Source organism: Microtus pennsylvanicus, chromosome 3 (assembly GCF_037038515.1).
Source record: "Microtus pennsylvanicus isolate mMicPen1 chromosome 3, mMicPen1.hap1, whole genome shotgun sequence".
NCBI classification, from domain to species: Eukaryota; Metazoa; Chordata; class Mammalia; order Rodentia; family Cricetidae; genus Microtus; species Microtus pennsylvanicus.
Window position 1 is genome coordinate 38333165 of NC_134581.1, and position 19284 is coordinate 38352448.

A 19284-nucleotide genomic window follows, 5' to 3' on the forward strand; every position below is an offset into this window, starting at 1 on the left:
TTGCTTTCTTGTTCAGGGAGAGGTGCTGCTTGGAGAATAAGAACAACATTCTTCTTACTTAAGTAAGAAAAATTTTTTTTTCACCTTTTACCCCTTGGTCGCATGTATTGACTTTACATTCAGAAAGGAGCAACCCTAGTGTACTTAGTCACAAGCCCCTCGTATTGATTCAAATATCTTATCTTTTTCTGCATAAACACCTTAGTACTCTCGATTTCCCTCCTAAAGTATTGATTTAAAGGCATGCTACAAATTTTGTTGTGCTGTGTTTTCATTTCAACCAGTTAAAAATATTTCCTTGTGTCCCTTTTGGTTTTCCAGCCTATCGATTATTGAGAAGTGTTGATGTCAGCCAGAAGCTTACAGATTTTTCATAGATCTGTCTGTTATTAACTTCTAATTTAATTTCGCTATGGTCAGAAGACATACTGTGTGTTATTTTTTAAGCTATTGAGACATTTTATATGGTGATAGTATATAGTGTGCCTTAATAAATGTTCCGTGTGGCTCTTGGTAAGGACTATGTTCTGCTTTTCTAGGACGTTGTGATGTATATGTACATCGACTCTCTCCGTTTACTGCCAGGTTTTGAGGCTCAAAGATTTTCGTGTCATCTCCTTTAAACAGTTTTTCTTTGGTGAAGAAAATGCTTGTTTTGTGAAATTTTCATGCTATCAAAGTATACATTTTTCTCAGTTTCCAAATAATATATTAGAGAGGGAGTTGGACACAGAGATCCGGATCAGTAGCCCCACACAAAGGAAGCGAACTGGATTCTGCACTTCTCTTAATCGGGAAAAAAATATTACTAATTCAGGGTTCTTACAAGTATTTTTAATATTAATGACCTTCCTGCAGATTTTGTTAGTCTATTAGAAAATCAAGCTTCAATAGTAGCTGGAATTGGGAGCAACCTAAATACCACCCGCCAGTGGAGGCTGCACACTACATTGCAGTTATATATTATGTAGTCCTTGAGATTGCTGCACTTCCCCAAGAAGACACCCAGGCTGTGCTATAGTTCTACCATATAATATAATACTTATTCCCCCATTCTCCACGTGAGGCAACTGTATCAGAGGCTAAATAGAAGATTACAGACTCAGGCAGTCCATCTCCAGAACATGCCTGTCCAGCATCCCATGTACCTAGTCTTATACAATGCTCACATATCTCGTTGCTCACCAGGGCTGACCTTTGGTACCTCTGGCTGAGTTGTGCCTGGGAGGGAAGACTAGAATTCATCTTGTCAATACTGTTCTACTCCTTTCCTCCTGTTCCTCAAAACTTGGGTCATTGTTGTGCCAACATTTGCTCCAAACTCCTCTCCCTGCCTCCTCAATGATCTCTGCCCAGTTTTCTTTGAATGGGTTACATGAACTCAAACTGACCCTTCAACTGTGACCTAACACTTCCTTGAAGTTTTCAGTAACTTTCCCCTTGGTTCCAGCCATTGAGGGCCCTGGTCAATCAGCGTGGAATTCCACACCCAAATCCAGAGCTGGCTGTGGTTCTTACTCCTTGCCCAGCATCAAAGCCATAGGGAAAATGAGCTGAGCTTGCTTGGACTAAAATGCAGAACTAGAACCACCGTTCAGAAACGACTAAAGGGGAATCTGAGCTTCCTAATTCAACAAATTGTCGAAATAAGCGTAATTGTGTAAGAGAAGGAGAAGCCTCTGGAGTGAGTGAGCCTCATTTCTGTTACCCAGAAATGAGCCTGCCTCCTGATTAGCTGAAATTGCAGGGGTGCGCTGCGACACACAACCTGAGACCTAAGAAGCCTTTCAACAGGAGATCCCCGCTGATGGGCTTCATGCAGACTGCTGCTCCATGCTCCTCTCTTTGACTGAACTTCAGAAGTTCATTTATTGCCCCCGAAGCTTTAAAAACAGCATCCTAGTCTGATCTCTAACATTATGGTACCTACATACTTAGTCTTACTCATGTAAGTGAAGGTGTCTTCCACTGCAGTGGGACAGTAGACAATGTAAATTTAGGACCTGGAAATTGAACAGATAGTTGTTGGTATGAGGAACCTACCATGGTAAATGAGGGGACAACCTAGGTGACTTGGCTTTGATATCTACTAGTATCTGAAACTCTGTGGTGGTTTTCTTAGTTTGTTGTTTTAGTTATTGTCCTCTATTTGTTTTATTTATTTTCAAGTTCAGGAACAATGGTGGACAATCCTTTTTTGAATAAATCAAAGATGGTTGGATTGGACAGAGTAATAGCCAAGTGAAAGGTAAGGCAGACAGAGGCATGAGATGGGAGGACCCTGAAGCTGACATCTACACCAGAGCAGTAGCCAAATCCTTCCTCTCTTTATGAGGTGAGAGCAGCGAGGCAGCCATGAGAGTGACTTCCAGGTGGACGAACGCTCCAGAACTCTCCTTGTTCATTCACTTTTTCTCCTGACTGTTCCCAAAATATTTAATGGGGGATTTCCCAAAACTCTATTAATCACACTTTGTCTTTACCATCAAGAGAATTAAAGAGGTTTTAGAGAAATTTTCTTTTAATCTCTATTTCTCACCCAAACAAAAATCTTCACATGGTATGAGAAAGTCCATTTAAAGATCTTAGAAGTTGCTGTGGTGTTCAAGGTACTTGGGGAGAAGACCAAGTAGAGCCTCCCAAATCTCTAGAGTAAAATGCTATATGTAACTATTTATTATGCCTTTGCTAAACAAAATTTATTCTGAGTGAAGGTAACTAGACTCTGAATACAAAGAATTTCACAGGGTAAAGTAACTGGTCAGGTGTAGCATCTTCTAGCAATTGACAGACAGTTTCTTTTATCTGGAGGCAGAATCTTGCTCTGTAGCCTATGCTACCCCTTTAGCTTTCTTTAAGGCCTGGCTAACCTCAGACTTACAGGAATCCTCACACTTAAGCTTCCCCATTGGTGGAACTACAGGCATGAACCACGTGAAAAACACTGTTCTTAAGTCTGTCACTATAGTTCCTAACTCAATTCCTGGGAAGACCAATAAAAATGCATTGAATGGATGAATAAATAAATGAAACGAATTTTCCTTGTTTTGTTTTATTTTTTCTGAATGTGGGAGAACTGGCAACCTTGACATCACTGAAAGTCTTGGTTGGGGGTCTAATACTGTTAAAGCACTGACAGAAATGGGATGTTCTGTTAGCTTTGAGTTCCCCAAACTACGTGTTTTGAAGTTTTGAACAGTCATTAGTTTACTCCTTGCAGTGCTGGGTATTGAACCCACAGACTTGTGCATGCTTGGGAAGCAGTTCACCACTGAGCTATAACCTCAAATCTTGGCTCTTGAGAAAGTTTTTAAATACTACTGTTTGACTAATGGGTAAAGAAATCACTGTTATCGTGATGGTTAGTATTGCCAGCTTAACACCTAGGAGACAGACCTCTGGGGATACACCTGTGAGGGGTTATCTTAGCTTTTGGGCATTCCTGTGAAGCATTATCTTGACTAGACTAATCGAAACTGAAAGACCAGCCTACTATGGGTAGCACAATTCCGTGGGCTTGTTTCCTGATCTATAGTAAAAGGACAAAGTGAGATGAACCCCAGTATTTATCACTCTGCTTGCCGGAGAAAACAGTGTGACCAGCTGCCTCAAGTTCCTACCCAGTGTCTTCTGAGAAATGGCAGACTATAACCTAAAGTTGTAGATGACAAAACAGACCCTTCCTAAGCTGCTTTTCTTCGTGTATTTTGTTATCGCGACAGGAATGTGACTAAGACACTAAACCAACATGAAGCACTGAGTTCAGATCCCACTTAAAGCCTGCATCTCCCGAGCTGGTGCTCTTCCCGTGAGATGGGAGGGAGTGCAAGCTGCTAGCCTACATTTTCAATGGTGAACATTGTTCCAAGCAATGTGAAAGGCAACAACCAAGAACCAAGGTTGTCTTATGACCACTGCATGTATGCTGTAGCCCATGCACGCCTGTGCTCACACACATAAGTATGGTAGTAGAGGCACGTTTTCAGTGGAATGAAAGCGTGGATAAAAAAATAACAAAAATCTACCATAAACTATATGACACTTTAAAATCTGTAATTTCCTAACCCAAACCATTATAAACATCATTAAAATATACATATATACATCTACATTGTGTGTATGTGTATATAAATACATGCATATAGTGGTTAAGATGGTCTTTAACTTTGAGATTAAACAGCCTGGATTTGAAGACCTATTTACTAGCTGACTTCATGATCGTGAGTAATTTGCTTAATCTCTCTGAGGGTAAGTTCCTCCACCTGTGGAATGGTGGCAATTACCAAACAAACCTCATGGCATTTTTGTGAGGATAAAATGAGATAATGCATGCCCAGACTTGGCACAGTACAACTGCCTCACAACTGTCAATGTTATGTGTTCTGCCTAGATGATGAATCACTTGTTCCTGCAATAATCCCTCACTTGTTAAGCATCTGAAGCACACATATTAGAAACACACAGTCAGACCCTGATGTGCAATTCCCCTCTGTATGCTACGAATATGTTTTATTACCATTGGTTAATAAAGAAGCTGATTTGGCCTATAGCAGGGCAGAATATAGTCAGGCTGGAAGAGATATAGAGACAGAGTAAGAGGAGTAAAAGAGACGCTATGATGTAGCTGCCAAAGGAGACAGATGGCCTGGAACTTTACCAGTAAACCACGAGCCTTGTGGTAAAATACAAAACAATAAAAATGGGTTAATTCAAGATATGAGTTAGTTAACAAGAAGCCTGAACTAATAGACTGAGCAGTGTTTTAATTAATACAACTTCTGTGTGATTATTTTGGGTCTAGGCAGCCAGGAACAAACAAGCAGTCTCAGTCAACAAGACTCTGTAGGCACCAGGACACCAGGCTATGATGTGCCTTTGGAAAGAATGATGGGGAGTAGCCTTCTGCTGTGGAAGCTTGAGTTTGGGACATGGAAAACTCTAGCACAGAGGCTCTGATTGGCAGCTGAAGCAGCCTATCACCAGGACCCAAGAAGAGCTACCACTGGCTGGTCTAGTCCCTGGGAGCTAAGTACCACAGTCAGTAAGAGCACTATGACAGTGTTCACCATGGGCCTGCTGTAGGGTCCCTACTGATGGCACATATCAATGAGGGTGGACTACAGAGGGGAACCCAGAGATCTCAGGATTGAGCTATCACACATGGCCTCTTGTTTACAAAGAAGAGTGGCAGCCCCAACTTTCTATGAAACATCTGATTGTGTGTGTGTGTGTGTGTGTGTGTGGCGGGGAGGGAAGCTAAACTAAAGAAATGGAGACAAAATAAGAAACTATGCGCTGTACCTGACACCTCTGGAGGAAGGTCAACAGTTGTATTTTCACCAATATACACATATATATTGAGGCCAGAAATCGGATAATGATTAAACCTGTCCGAAAGTCTTGATCTTCTAGAACCTGGAGCTTCTATCTGGAGTGGTTACAAGGGTTATTTTTCAAATGCTTAGTAAGACAATTGTGACAATAATGATGACCTTGTTCATTGTGAGCATTTACATGTCTCCACAGTATTTCCTGTTATAATAGTACCACAGTAATAAAATGGTGAGACTATAGAGGTGATACCAAGCAAAAACTTTTCTCCAGGACAAGGAACAGAGTCTCACAGTTCAAATCCCAATTATAGCACCAATTGCTTTCCTCTGAGGTGCAATTTTGCCGTCTTCAATATGGTAATGGAAGCTATGGCTCTCAGGGTCACTCTTAGCTCTTATACTCCTTCTGCCTCCAGTAACAGTGATTGAATCATATGACCAGGCTACTTCATGATATGGTCATAGGTGTGAAACACAGGCCTGCCCTCCACCTTTGATTTTTTGTGCTTTTAAAGTCTCTTGTTTCACCTTGATACAACCCTTCCCCACTCCTTCACAAAAGAAGTGTTAATGAAGCCCAGTTGTGGCAGCACACACCTTTAATCCCAACACTGTGAGTTCGAGGCCAGCCTGGTCTACAAGAGCTAGTTCCAGGATAGACTTCAAAGCTACAGAGAAAGTCTATCTGGGGTGGGGAGTGGGCAAAGAAGTGTCAATGAATAGGCTTACCTCCAAAGCTTCTCCTGAGTTCACTTAATTTTGATAGTTTCCTGAGAATGTGAAACTCTGATATAAAACCCCATTTCCATACCTTTAGAAGGGCTGTGGTCTCCAATAGACTGAAACTTCCTGCCTTCCCTTCACACGTTAACTGTAAACTGTAGCTGGGGCTATACACTTTCACAGTGTGTCCTTACAATCCTTAAGACTTTCCCTTCAAAATTATTGACTCCTATGCAACCATGTTCTTCTGATGGAGCAGTGTGCCTTTTTCATCATGTGGCCACCCATGTTGAGTCAATAAGTTCATCTTTCCAAGTTTACTTTTCTTATGAATTTTAAAGGAGAAAACAAAAATGTATCTTTGTTCTTGAATATTCCAATCTTTTCATTTCTGTTTTTCTAGACGAAAAAAGAATGGTAAGACATTGTTTGTTCCTCTGTTTTGAAAGGAATAGGCCTATATGTATCAAAATCATACAAAGTTGAGCTTAGGAATGATATTGTATTTTCCCTGAGGGATTGTCAGTTGGAAGTAGATCAAAAATGTTTAGAATAGAATGAGAAATTAGAGTCATGATGAGTAGATTTAAGTCAGACTTTTTTATAGGCTGGGAAGTAATTTCAATAACCAGTACAGCTTTATGCTTGAAAGGCTGTTGCAGAGAGACTGCATGGGCAAGATGCTTGGACCTCAGCAAGCCCATGGCTCTGATGTAGCCGTGTCCTGCAGTACAGCTTCCAAGAGCAGGTGGGCACTGTGGTTCGGCGTGGCTTGTCCCTGTAGGCTCATGTGCTGGAGTTTGCTTCCCTGTTTCACAAGCTCTTCAGGCACAAGAGGATTTGAATTCAAATGAGCTTTCAATACGAGGTTCTTTCATTCCATTCCAGAGCCGTATAAAGGTGATATTAGCATTCTCTTAGTATTTGGTGAACTTTTAAAATCTAATAGCTTGATTTTAAAGTGTAACACACAATACACTTTCTGATGTAAACGTTTAAGCCTCTAGGAAATAAGCGTATGTAAACGAATTCTCAAACCAAATACAAAGTAGGCATTTAGGCTATATGATTTGATCTTAATATTTTTTGTCAACATGAATACATGCCTTTGATATTTAAAGTTAATGTAGTATTTGTTCGTATGCTGCTTAAGAAATTGAAATGGATTGAAGTGGAACTCCAGATAAGAATTTCTATAAGGAAATGTTATTCAGCAACTCCAAGACCTGGTTAAAGTGCCTGGAGCTGCCACATGCAGGTGGAGAAGAACAACTTCTGATAGCCTCTTCCTCAAAAACCTTTCAGTGAAAATTCGGCCTCATAGATATATGTGCCCTCTAAATAATAGGGGACTTCAAACAAGTTTCATTTAATTGATGTTGTTTGGGGATCCTGTTATATTAAAGTAAATAATATAAAAGTGCCCCCAAAAATAAAATGTTAGACTGGACTAACTGATATATAAACAGTATAAATTTTAAAATAAAAGCAAAATACACAAAATTACATGAATATTAATTAAATCAAAGAAAAATATGAAGAGTCAATGTTCTCTTTTCACTTCCTCTATGAGTCTTTACGGCCAGTGTAATCAGACCCTAAAGAGGGGCCCCTTTCTAGGCTGTACATACACCTTCTATTGCAACTTCACAAAACGAAGAACAGAGACAGGTGCCAAGTTTTCTCCTTCTCTAAGGGCCTTAATTGCACTCCTTGTGAACTCTGCCCACCCTTGTGAACTCCGCCCCCCACCACCATAGCAGTTGTGGGAAAACAAGTATTCCATTCACTGCAAAGTTCAGGCAGTCACCTGAAGGAACGACCAACACTGAATTTTTCTGATTTAAAGAAATAGGAATTTCATACACTTCAACCAGACATACAGAGAGACTATAAACAGAGGGTAAATGGTTTAAACTCAGAGTTCAGAAATGCCTTTTCACGGAAGAAAACCATCACAGGATTGAACATAGATTTCAGGTAGATGAAGTGTGTTTTGGGGGTGAAGCCAAGTAGACAGTCCTGAGGTCACTGTGGGTGTGTATTTGGAAGGAATTGTTTGATCCCCATACTTTCTAACTTTCTGTCTAGGAAAGAAAGTTTTCCCCACATAGGCTCTGCCTCTGATTTCAGAAGCCATGGGGTCCTCATCAGAGCTCTTTTGGTGCCGCTGCCATGTTCTACAGCTTCTGTAACTGTGGTTTGAGTAACCCATTCTTGGTAAAGTAAGGCTGCCATTGGGTCTTCGTTACAGTAACAGAAACAGACTAGGGTTGTGGGATAGAACCCCAAAGAAGTACTCAAATAGATCACAGACAGCCAGGGGCTCATGGTTTTTCAAAACCTAGAAAAACTATAAACATGAGAAAAGTGAAAGCCCCCACCGAAGGCTATACCACCAAAGGTAAGTGGTGATAGAGAGTTCACTGAGCAGATGAAGTTACCTCTCACTGCTGACACCCCTTTAAATCCCAAACTAAAAATAACTTCTACAGCAGGTCTTGTGGGAATTAAATACATCATAGAAACAAGGAACGCTGTACTAATATCTACTTAGTGTCAGTTCCCGTCACACTCTTGGTTAACTTTCCAGGATTTGACCATTGAACCCTCATTCAGAGGGGAGAAACTGCTGCAGGGCCAACGACAATAGCATCTTCTAGAAATAACAGAAATAGAAGGACTCAGCCTTCAGGTTTATGTAGAAGGTGTGGAAAAGGCAGACATTGGACGAATGAATGCAGGTCTACAAGAGATAGACAAGGCAACCTGATACAGATGGGAAACATGAGGGGGGGCCCTCACAGGCCCCCATGGCAAACATGGTTCAGTCATTTCCAGTTTCTGCAGAGAACATGCCTCGTCAGGACAATTAGGAAGCCACATGCCTACTGTTACAAGCAATAGTGATCAGAAAGATGAGTTATGTGTGTTTTGGCAAACTTCTATAAATGATCAAAGACCTAAGCTGAGAGTGTGTGTGAATGGCATTTTTATTACTGGCCTGCTGGACACAGGTGCTGATGTAAGTATCATTACCCCAGAGTCTTGGCATCCATATTGGCCTCTTCAGAATGTAAATGTTCAGCTCCTGGGAATTGGAACCCTATCTCGAGTAAGGCAGAGCACGAGATGGGTTGAATGTATAGGGCCAGAGGGACAAATAGGAAAATTAAGGCCATATGTAGCCAATATTGCAATGAATTTATGGGGTCGTGACCTATTACAACAATGGAATACCCAAATTAACATTCCTGCTACTTCTAGAGTCTTTATTTCTGAGAATAATATTAAAAGATATTACAAACAGAGAAAACCAGCCATTCGGGCTGTGCAAGAACAAGCAATTGATGTCCCTTCAGAGATACCAACAGCCTTGCCTCTAAAATGGTTGACTGAGAAACCAATATGGACAAAGCAATGGCCTTTAGCTGAGGAAAAGTTACAGGCTTTAGAACAGCTGGTACAAGAACAACTAGATGCTGGACATATAGAAGAATATACCAGCCCTTGGAATTCTCCTGTATTTGTGGTTAAGAAAAAATCAGGTAAATGGAGAATGGTGACAGATCTCAGAGCCATCAACAAGGTTATTCAACCTATGGGCCCTCTGCAATCTGGAATTCCTTTGCCCTCTTTATTACCAAAAGGATGGCCTCTCATAGTTATTGATTTAAAGGATTGTTTTTTTTTCACTATACCTTTGCAAAAAGAAGATAGAGAAAAATTTGCCTTCACAGTGCCTACTTATAAAGATTCTCAACCTTCGAGGAGGTACTATTGGGCCGTCCTCACCCAGGGTATGTTAAATAGCCCCTCTCTGTGCCAATATTTTGTGAACCAACCACTGCAAATAATACGCAAGAAATTTCCCAAATCTATAGTATACCATTACATGGATGACATTTTGTTATCCGATTCAAACATAGATACCTTGAACAGACTGTTTGAAGAAATACAGATACTTTTACCCAAATGGGGATTGCAAATCGCTCCTGAAAAGATTCAGAAGGGAGATTCTGTTAATTATTTAGGTTATAGAATAGATTTGCAAAAAAATTAAGACACAAAAGGCACAAATTCGGAGAGATCGCCTATGGACTCTTAATGACTTTCAAAGACTGTTAGGAGACATTTCCAGTTTACAACCAGCTATTGGGATAACACCTGATCTAATAATTCATTTGAACAAAACCTTGGATGGTGATAAAGATTTAAACAGTCCCAGAGAATTAACAGCTGAAACAGAAAAGGAACTGACAGTGATTGAGGAGAAATTACAACAGGCACATGTGGACAGAGTGAATCCAGAGCTCAATTGTATTCTCATCATATTACCATCAAAAATTTCTCCTACAGGAATTTTAATGCAGAGAGATGATATTATCTTGGAATGGATCTTTTTACCACATAAACCAAGTAACAAACTGAAAACTTATGTGGAAAAAGTCTCTGAGTTAATTATAAAAGGCAAGCTGAGACTTCGTCAACTAGCAGGCATAGACCCAGCAGAAATATAGTGCCCTTCACTGCTGATGAACTAAAGAAATTATGGGAAGATAATGAACCATGGCAAAGAGCTTGTGCTAATTTTTTGGGAGACATTAATAACAACTATCCAAAAAGCAAGCGGCTTAACTTCATAAAGAGAACTTCTTGGATCTTTCCTCGAATCGTCCATGATGCTCCAATAACTGGAGCCCGTACATTCTATACTGATGCCAATAAATCAGGGAAGGCAGGTTACAAATCAGAAGACTTGGGTAAGGTGGAACAAAGTCCTTATGATTCTGTCCAGAAGGCAGAATTATATGCCATTTGACCAAGCTGCTGACAGGCCTTGGTCAAAGCAAAGCAGCTGGTGAAATCACTTCATTTTCCATCTATCTGTTTGTTTGCTATTTTTGTTTGTTTTGCAGATTTGTTTTGGTTTTCTGAGACAGCCTCTCATACACCTCAAACCTTTTCTCCGTTTGTAACTGAGGATGACCTTGAACTCCCGATTCTCCTGCTTCTGCCTCCCCACAGGATTAGAGGCAAACACCACCACACCTTCTTCACCTCTTGTTTTGGTGAAGGTTTCCTCACGCGTCTCAGTCTGTCCCTGAGCGCACTGAATAGCCTGACCACCACCCGTGAGCTCTAGCTCTCCTGCCTGAGAGTAAGGACTACAAACATGAATTACCGAGCCCAGCTTGTGTTTTCCTTTTATTACCAAAACCTCTATTTCCGATTCCTTCTTCCTCAAATTTTCATGACTTCCTTCCAGCACGCCTCCTGAGATGATTTGAAGAATATCAGCAATGATGTCCTCCTTTTTAACTCCAGTTCCCACCTCAGGGTGCTGTGCAGCACCGGGAAGCTTTGCAGCGCTCTCCTCACCTTGCTTGCCTTTCCCCAGGTCTCCTCTCCCTGTACTCCCTTCTCTGGTTTCATGTCAATAGGACTGCTCCCCTGCGTGCTGACCCACTTTCATTGTACACTTATGATTTTCTTCAAGCTCATGACTTGAACCGCGTCTATACATTTCCGTGCTAGGTGACCAATGGATTGTTTGTTTCATCACTGAAGCTGTAACTTCAGCTGCCTGAAGACTAGCATTACTGGAATGCTGCGAAGACATCTCAGGTTAAATCCCCAAGCCTCCCAGCTCTCCCAGGCTTCAACGCCTTTGCATCATCACACTGGACTGCTGGGGTTTTAAAATATTTTGTCACTGAGGGAAATGACTCTTTTCTATTTCATTTGGAGTTCCTAGCTCTCACCAAAACAACGGCATCCAGCATCTTTTGAATAAGACTGAGCAGGTTTATGTCTTTTCACCCCAACCCCAGTGGACTGGACTCCATTTGTCTAGGTTGTGTTTTGGTTGCTGCGATGCACTGTTTTAGCTCCCTCTTGTTGCTAGGTGATTTCCTCGGGGCTTGCTGGTCCCGGTTGCTGGAGTTTCTTATGCTCTGTAATTTCCATTGGTAGCCAAGTCAGCAGTTTTTTTCTTTTTTCTTTTTTTTAAACCAGCCACTGGAGCAGCTCAGACCCCAGCCACAGCCACTCATATCTGTGGACTGTAGCAACCAGGAAAGGAGTCTGGTGAGAACCACAAGTTCCCCAACCCTTTCCCTTCAAAGTCCTGTTCCCCCAGTTGTCACAGCTCAACCCTCTTGTTTACATACTTATCACATTGCTAATAGGCCTGCAAGTTTATAAGATGAAGAGGTTTATTAATCTCAAAATGAAAATAAGAAGATTGGTGCTTTATTTCTAGCAACTATAGGATACAGACTTTTTGCTGTTTTTCTTTTGCAGTTGAAACAGATGCTATAGCTGACTTTTCTTTTACCAGAAGACCTTCATTAGGTTCTTCATTAGGTTAGGGAGGATGTCTAGGCTATCTGCCTGGTACAAACATGTTCTAGTATATGTTCATTGTCTAAAAACATCCTGATAATTGAATTTTGATGATATTCTGATTAACTTAATGTCCTAGTTAAGCAATCCAAACATATTGTTTAAAATTTTTTCAACACTATCCTTGATACTAGAAGGAAATCGGAAAATGTTTTACAGCACAGGGGCAGGCATTATGGGGAGCAGAGGAAACCCCAAGTGGGTGAAGTCCCGAGAGACTGTGTAGAGACTGACATAGGCAGGCACCGCCGGGGGAGTAGGAACGCGTTCCCAGGGTAGGGCTCAGGAGTACGGCAAAGCTTCCTGGGGTTCAGATGCTGACGAAGTGTGCAGAAAATGTAAGCTTCTTTCTTCTGAATATTTACATGTAAGAGATAAGACAGGAGGCATTTGTCGCAAGTAATCCCCAACTCCAAAAGTCAACTCCCTGCATTTGAGTCGGCACCACCACTTAATGCTTCTTCCCCTCAGGGAACTCCCTGAACTCTGTGACTGGCTTTCTGATACATTAAAAAAAAAAAGTGTAAAAATAAGTAATTAATCCCAAAGGACTATAGTATCTGATGTGGTTATTTCCCTCATCTCTCTTTTTTACACACACACACACACACACACACACACAATCGGAGGAAGAAATTTCTATTGTGCTTCTAACCCATGCACCTTCTCTGAGCTCCAAAGTCTCATATAAACTTTGCAATACTCATTTCAGCTTGCATCTCTAACAGGTCCTGTATTCATTTCAGTTTCCCTCTACTATGGCAAATTACATCTTGTAATTGAAAAGAACTTAAAATGATTATTTTGTAGTTCTATAAATGAGGTGGTTGGCACAGGCCTCAGAGGAGTAAAATCAAAGTGATGATAGAATGGATTCAATTTCTTGAGGCTCAAGACAAAACTGCTTCCCTGCTTCCTCTAGTCTCTGGAAGCCAGTTTTGAGTCATGAGCCCCCCTTCATCTTCCACTGCATCTCTCTCTGACTCGCTCTATCTCCCCCTACACTTTTTAAAAATAATTTAAGCTCTAATTCACATGCCATAAAATTAACCTTTTACAGTTGCCCAAACATCATTGCAATCCAATTCTAGAATAATTCCATCATCTCAAGAGGACAGCCTATAACCGCTCTTTCCCACTCCCCAGGTTTGCATCCCGTTGTCTTTGGCAACCATGGACCTTTTTGTCCCTATAGATTTGGTCATTTGGGACCATTCACACATGAGGTAGAATTAGTTGTGTTTACAACTGGTTTCCTTTAGTTCGCAAAATGCTTTCAGAGTTCATCACCTTAGTATGAATCAATACTTCATTACTTTTTATTGCAAAATAATATTTCATTTATGGATACACTACATTTTTCTCACTTGGGTTGATTGGCACATAGATTGTTTCCATGTTTGGGCTACTATGTACATTCCTGTTTAGATTTTGTGAGGATATATTTTCAATTATCTTGTGTATTCACTTAGACCCATATGATAACACTATCATTAACTGTCTCTATGAACTGTCAAACTACTTTTTAAAATCTACAAGTAGTGTATGAGGACTACAACTTCTTTACTAGCTTTTTATTTTGTTTGATGTTGTGATGTCACCTTTTGAGACAGAGCGTCATCATACATCCCAGCCTGGCTGGTCCTCCTCCTTTCCCTCCCATGTGTTGAGACCATACACTACTGTACTTGTTACTTATTTCTTTTCATTTTCCTCTGTATTTGTTCATATACATATGTGCATAGGTTTATGTGTATATGTGTACATGTGCAGACCAGAGATTATCATCAAGTGTCTTTCTTGTTCATTCTTTACCTAATAGTTGGAGTCAGGATCTCTTGCCGAGTCTATCAATCACCACTTCAGCTGACTGGCTAGCCAGTGAGTCGCAGGGATCCTGCCCCTCCCCAGAGTGGATCACTGTGTGCCTTATCACATTCAGCTTTAGATGGGTCTGGGATCAAATTTTAGATTTCATGCTTGTGTGCTTTGCTAACAGAGCCGTCTTCTCAATCCTTGAGACTTTTTTTTTTTTTGAGAAAATTGTATAGCCATCCTAATGATGCTCCTCATCCTGGGTTTGATAACCCACATTCCACAACATCCTAGTGACTATGAAGAGGTGTCCCATTATGGTTTTGATTGGCATGTTACTAATACAGTGTTGAGCATCTTTTCACAAACTACTGACCATTTACAACTTATTTTTTTATTAATGTCGCAAACCTCTGCTTCTTTCAAATACTTTCTTGTCTCTTTATACCTGAGTTTTATAATTATTTTTATAACCTAGATTCTGGAGCTTCTCAGATAAATGAGATGAAAATACTTTCTCTCAGACTACAGGTTGTCTTTTTATTTTTAAATGATGTCTTATGACTTGCAAATGCTTTATTTCAATGAAGTTCAACTTATCTTTGTACTTGCATTTTGGGCTACAAATCAAAGATGAGTCAAAGGGCATAAATATCCCCATGGGTTTTCCTCTAAGAATTTTATAATTTTGACTCTTACATTTAAGTATCTTACCTATGCTGTATGTCACACATGGTGTGAGAAAGGGCTTCAGATTCTTTCATATGTGGGTGTCAAGTTACTGAAGCAGCATTCATTGATGTGACTGTTGCTTCCTCATCGGATGGTGCTACTCTCTTCTCCAGAGTAGCTGACCACATGTTTATGGTTTTCTCTTTCTAAAATTGTTCTACAAAACACCGTCTGGATTGTTCTTCTGTAACTGTCACTTTGAAGAGCCCATGAGAGTTACTGTTCCTCTGAAGCAGAGCCTGAAATAGGGAAATTCAATTCCTCAAACTCATTCGCTTTTTCAGGATTATTTTGACTACTCTGGGGCTTCTTGTAATTCCATATCAATTTTGGAACTACTGTCCCTTTGCAGAGGAAAGAAAAAGGCAATTTTGTTTATATCTGTAATGACTTTTGATGGTATGTGTTGCTAACTTAACAACATCAATCTCTTACTCAGCCATGTCTTCCACTTTTCCGCATATAGGTCTCTCATATCCCTGGGTAATTTGTTCCAATATATTTTATTCTTTTTATTCTATTGGAAGGTGGTTTCCTTAGCGTTGTGATTAGATCCTGCACAGATAGGATATGTCAACATCTTAGTTTTTATCTTGCCCTTGCAAATATGCTAAATTTCTTAGTTTGAATAGTTCTTGGGGGTTCTTTCAGGTCTTCTGTGTAGAAGCCCATGCCATCTCCAGTTGTAGACTGCTCATGTCTTCATTTCTTGTTGAACAAAAATGGTGATGACTGATACTCTTGAGTTTCTTACGAGAGAGCTTTCAGGTGGTCATCATACATGTAATATTAGCTGTGAGTTTCTCATATATGCCCTTGCTCAGTTTGAGGTGGTAATTATCTATCTCTACTTTACTGAGTATTTAAAAAAAAAAAACAACCTGCTGCATGTGGTTAAATGATGCTTATGTGTCCATTGTTTGTTTTTGCATCCTCTAAAATGCTCTATAAAGACTCGTTATTGTCTGCTGACCAACCTTGGATTCCTCAAATAAGTCTCCGCTATCATTGCATATAATCAATTAGAGATGCACATGAGTTCTGGTGAGCAGAATGCATTGAGGATTCATTAAGGGCATTGATAGCTACTTTTCTTGTGATGTTCCATCTGGATTTGTCAGGATGATAGAGGCTTTACAGGATAAGTTAAGAAATACTTGATTCTGATTTTTGGAAGAGTTTCTGAAAGCTTGATACAAATTGCACGTTGGTTATTTGGTAAAATTCACCAGGGAATCCTGGACTTTTCTTTTCTAGAAAATTTTCAGTTTCCGAGACAACTTTATTTGTTATAGATGAGTCAGATTTTCTATTCCTTTTTGAAATAGAAGGCTTTTTATCTTTCAAAGAATCTATGAATTCTATCTAAATAGTCTAACTTACTGACAAACCATTATATGTTCTTTCATTGAAATCCTTGGGGTCTCTGTAAAGTTGGTAGTAACACACACATGGTTCTTTCCCAGTTTTACTAATTTGTCTTCTCTCAATTATAGCTTATCTAACATTTTATTAAATTTATTGTTATCTTTAGAAAACCAACTTTTTCTCTTATTGATTTTTCTGAATTACTCTTCTACTCTGGATTTTATTGTATCTTCTATAACTGTATTTCAATTATAGCATTGTTTTTGTTTGCTTTGGATTCAGTTTGCTCTTAATTTGTCTTGTTTCCAAAACTGGAAGCTTTAGTTAATTATTGGAGCAGTTTCTTCTTGAAAATGTAGATAAATTTATGTATAAGTTGTCCTCTGAATGTTCATTTCACTGGCTACCATATATGTTTAGCATATTGTGTTTTCACCTACATTCACCCTAAAGCATTTTTTAATTTCCTTTGTGGCTTTTCTTTGACTCATTGTCTCTTTTGTTTTTTTTTTTTAATTTATTTATTTATTAAAGATTTCTGCCTCCTCCCCGCCACAGCCTCCCATTTCCCTCCCCCTTCCCCAATCAAGTCCCCCTCCCTCATCAGCCCGAAGAGCAATCAGGGTTCCCTGCCCTGTGGGAAGTCCAAGGACCACCCACCTCCATCCAGGTCTAGTAAGGTAAGCATCCAAACTGCCTAGGCTCCCCCAAAGCCAGTACGTGCAGTTGGATCAAAAACCCATTGCCATTGTTCTTGAATTCTCAGTATGTTGCTTAATTTCTGTAATGTGTAAATTTTGTGAATTTCCTTCTGTTTCTGATTTTCATTTTCATTTCATTGTGGCCGAAAGGACATAATTTATATGGTTTCAGTCTTTTGAAAGTTATACTTGTTTAATGGTCTAACATATGGTCTAGCTTTGTGAACTTTCACCAAGTGCTTGAGAAGAATATTTACACTGCTATTGTTGGAAGAAGTGTTCTACAGATCTCTGTGTCATCTGGATTGTATCCAGTCTTTCTCAAGTTCACTTTCCTGCTAAGTTTTGTTCTTGAGTTATGGGCGTACAGTGTACACGTGCAGACACACACACATGCGTGCGCACACATACACTAAAACTGAGAGTATAAATTAAAGAAGTGATTTGTTTCCAGAGTCTGGCTTATTTTACTTAACATAATAACTTTCAATTTTAAGACATTTTCCTACAAATGTCATGATTTTTTTCTTTTTCTTCATGACTGAATACAACTTCATATGTACTGCATTTTGACCCATTCTTCTGTTGATGGACATCTAGGTCAATTCCATCTCTTAAAAGTTGTGAACAGAGCAGCCGTCAAACATGGGTGGTATTTGAGGGAGCCCTTTTTCATTCTTTAATTTTAGACTTTGGTGTTGTTGGATTTAAAGAGACTCTTGTAAGCAATATATAATCAAATGAAAACTGAAAAAATAATGTTACCTGTCAGTCTCTGTCTTTTGAATGGAAAGTCTAAACAATTGGCACATTTAAGTATTGATAACCTAAGACTTACATACGTTATTTTCTTTTTTTATATACTGTGTCTTTGTTCTTTCAACTTGTTCACAATTGTCTTCCTTCATGTTGAGTAAATAATTTAGTATTTGTTATCTTTTATCACTTATTATCTACTTTATATTTCTGAACCTTAGTTATTGCCATTAATATAGTTTCTTTTTCTCTTTTTTCTTTTTTCTTTAGAAAGAGTGTCACTATGGCCGGGCGGTGGTGGCACACGCCTTTAATCCCAGCACTCAGGAGGCAGAGGCAGGCGGATCTCTGTGAGTTCGAGACCAACCTGGTCTACAGAGCTAGTTCCAGGACAGGCTCCAAAGCCACAGAAAAACCCTGTCTCGAAAAAACCAAAAAAAAAAAAAAAAAGAGTGTCACTATGCAGTCATGCTGGCCTGGAATGTACTATCCTCCTGCCTCAGCCATCAGAGTGATGGTATCACAGGTGTGTTCTACCACATCCAGCTATAATTGATATCTTAAGGTCAACTGATTAACAACCTTAATTCTATCTATAACCTTAATTATTCTTTGGAATAACCTATGCAAAATAAATTTATCTATAGACTCTAAAGATTGGATATGGGCATTGTAAAGGGCCCATTGTTCTGCTTACCACAGGTAACTAGAAGCAATTATGTCTAAGACCCTTTTATTAGGTGTGTGCAGCTAAACACACGAATAGACCCCTCAAAATAAACAAATGAATCATAAGGTTCTAGTGTATTTCCTGTGTTCCCCATCTGGCTGGATGTCATCAATATGTAGCAAAACCTAGGAGTCATGAACAACACATTCCTCTCTCTCCTTCCAAACTATTTATTACTCTCCCTAATAAATTCACAATCCACTCTGTGCTCTACAGGGCTGCTTCCAATACCTTAACCTATCTCTTCATTATCACTTCATATAAAGCCTTATGAACACCTTTCCCATAATTTCCTGTCCAAAAATATTAATATTATAAATATACTACATATCTGGAATTTATGCATAAAGGACTAAATAGAAGACTTACTTGTTTATTCACTGTAGGAGTGGGAATGGCTAGGTACAAACACAAATTATAAGGTAATTCATAGGTCTGCGAATGATTGGTTCAGTGGGTATAGGTGCTTGCAAGGCAAGCCTGATGACATGCACACCACGGCACCTGTGATCCCCAATCATGCATACATACAATAATAAGTAAATAAATATTTTTAATGTAAATTTAAAGCTACTCTTTGAGGTGTAGCTCACTGTTGGTTTTCACCCAGCATGTGAAAGGCTCTGGATTCAGTCTTTGGCATCACACTAATAATAACGATAAACAACATCATCATAATCATCATCATTTAACTTAACTTTAAAAGTATTACATTTTA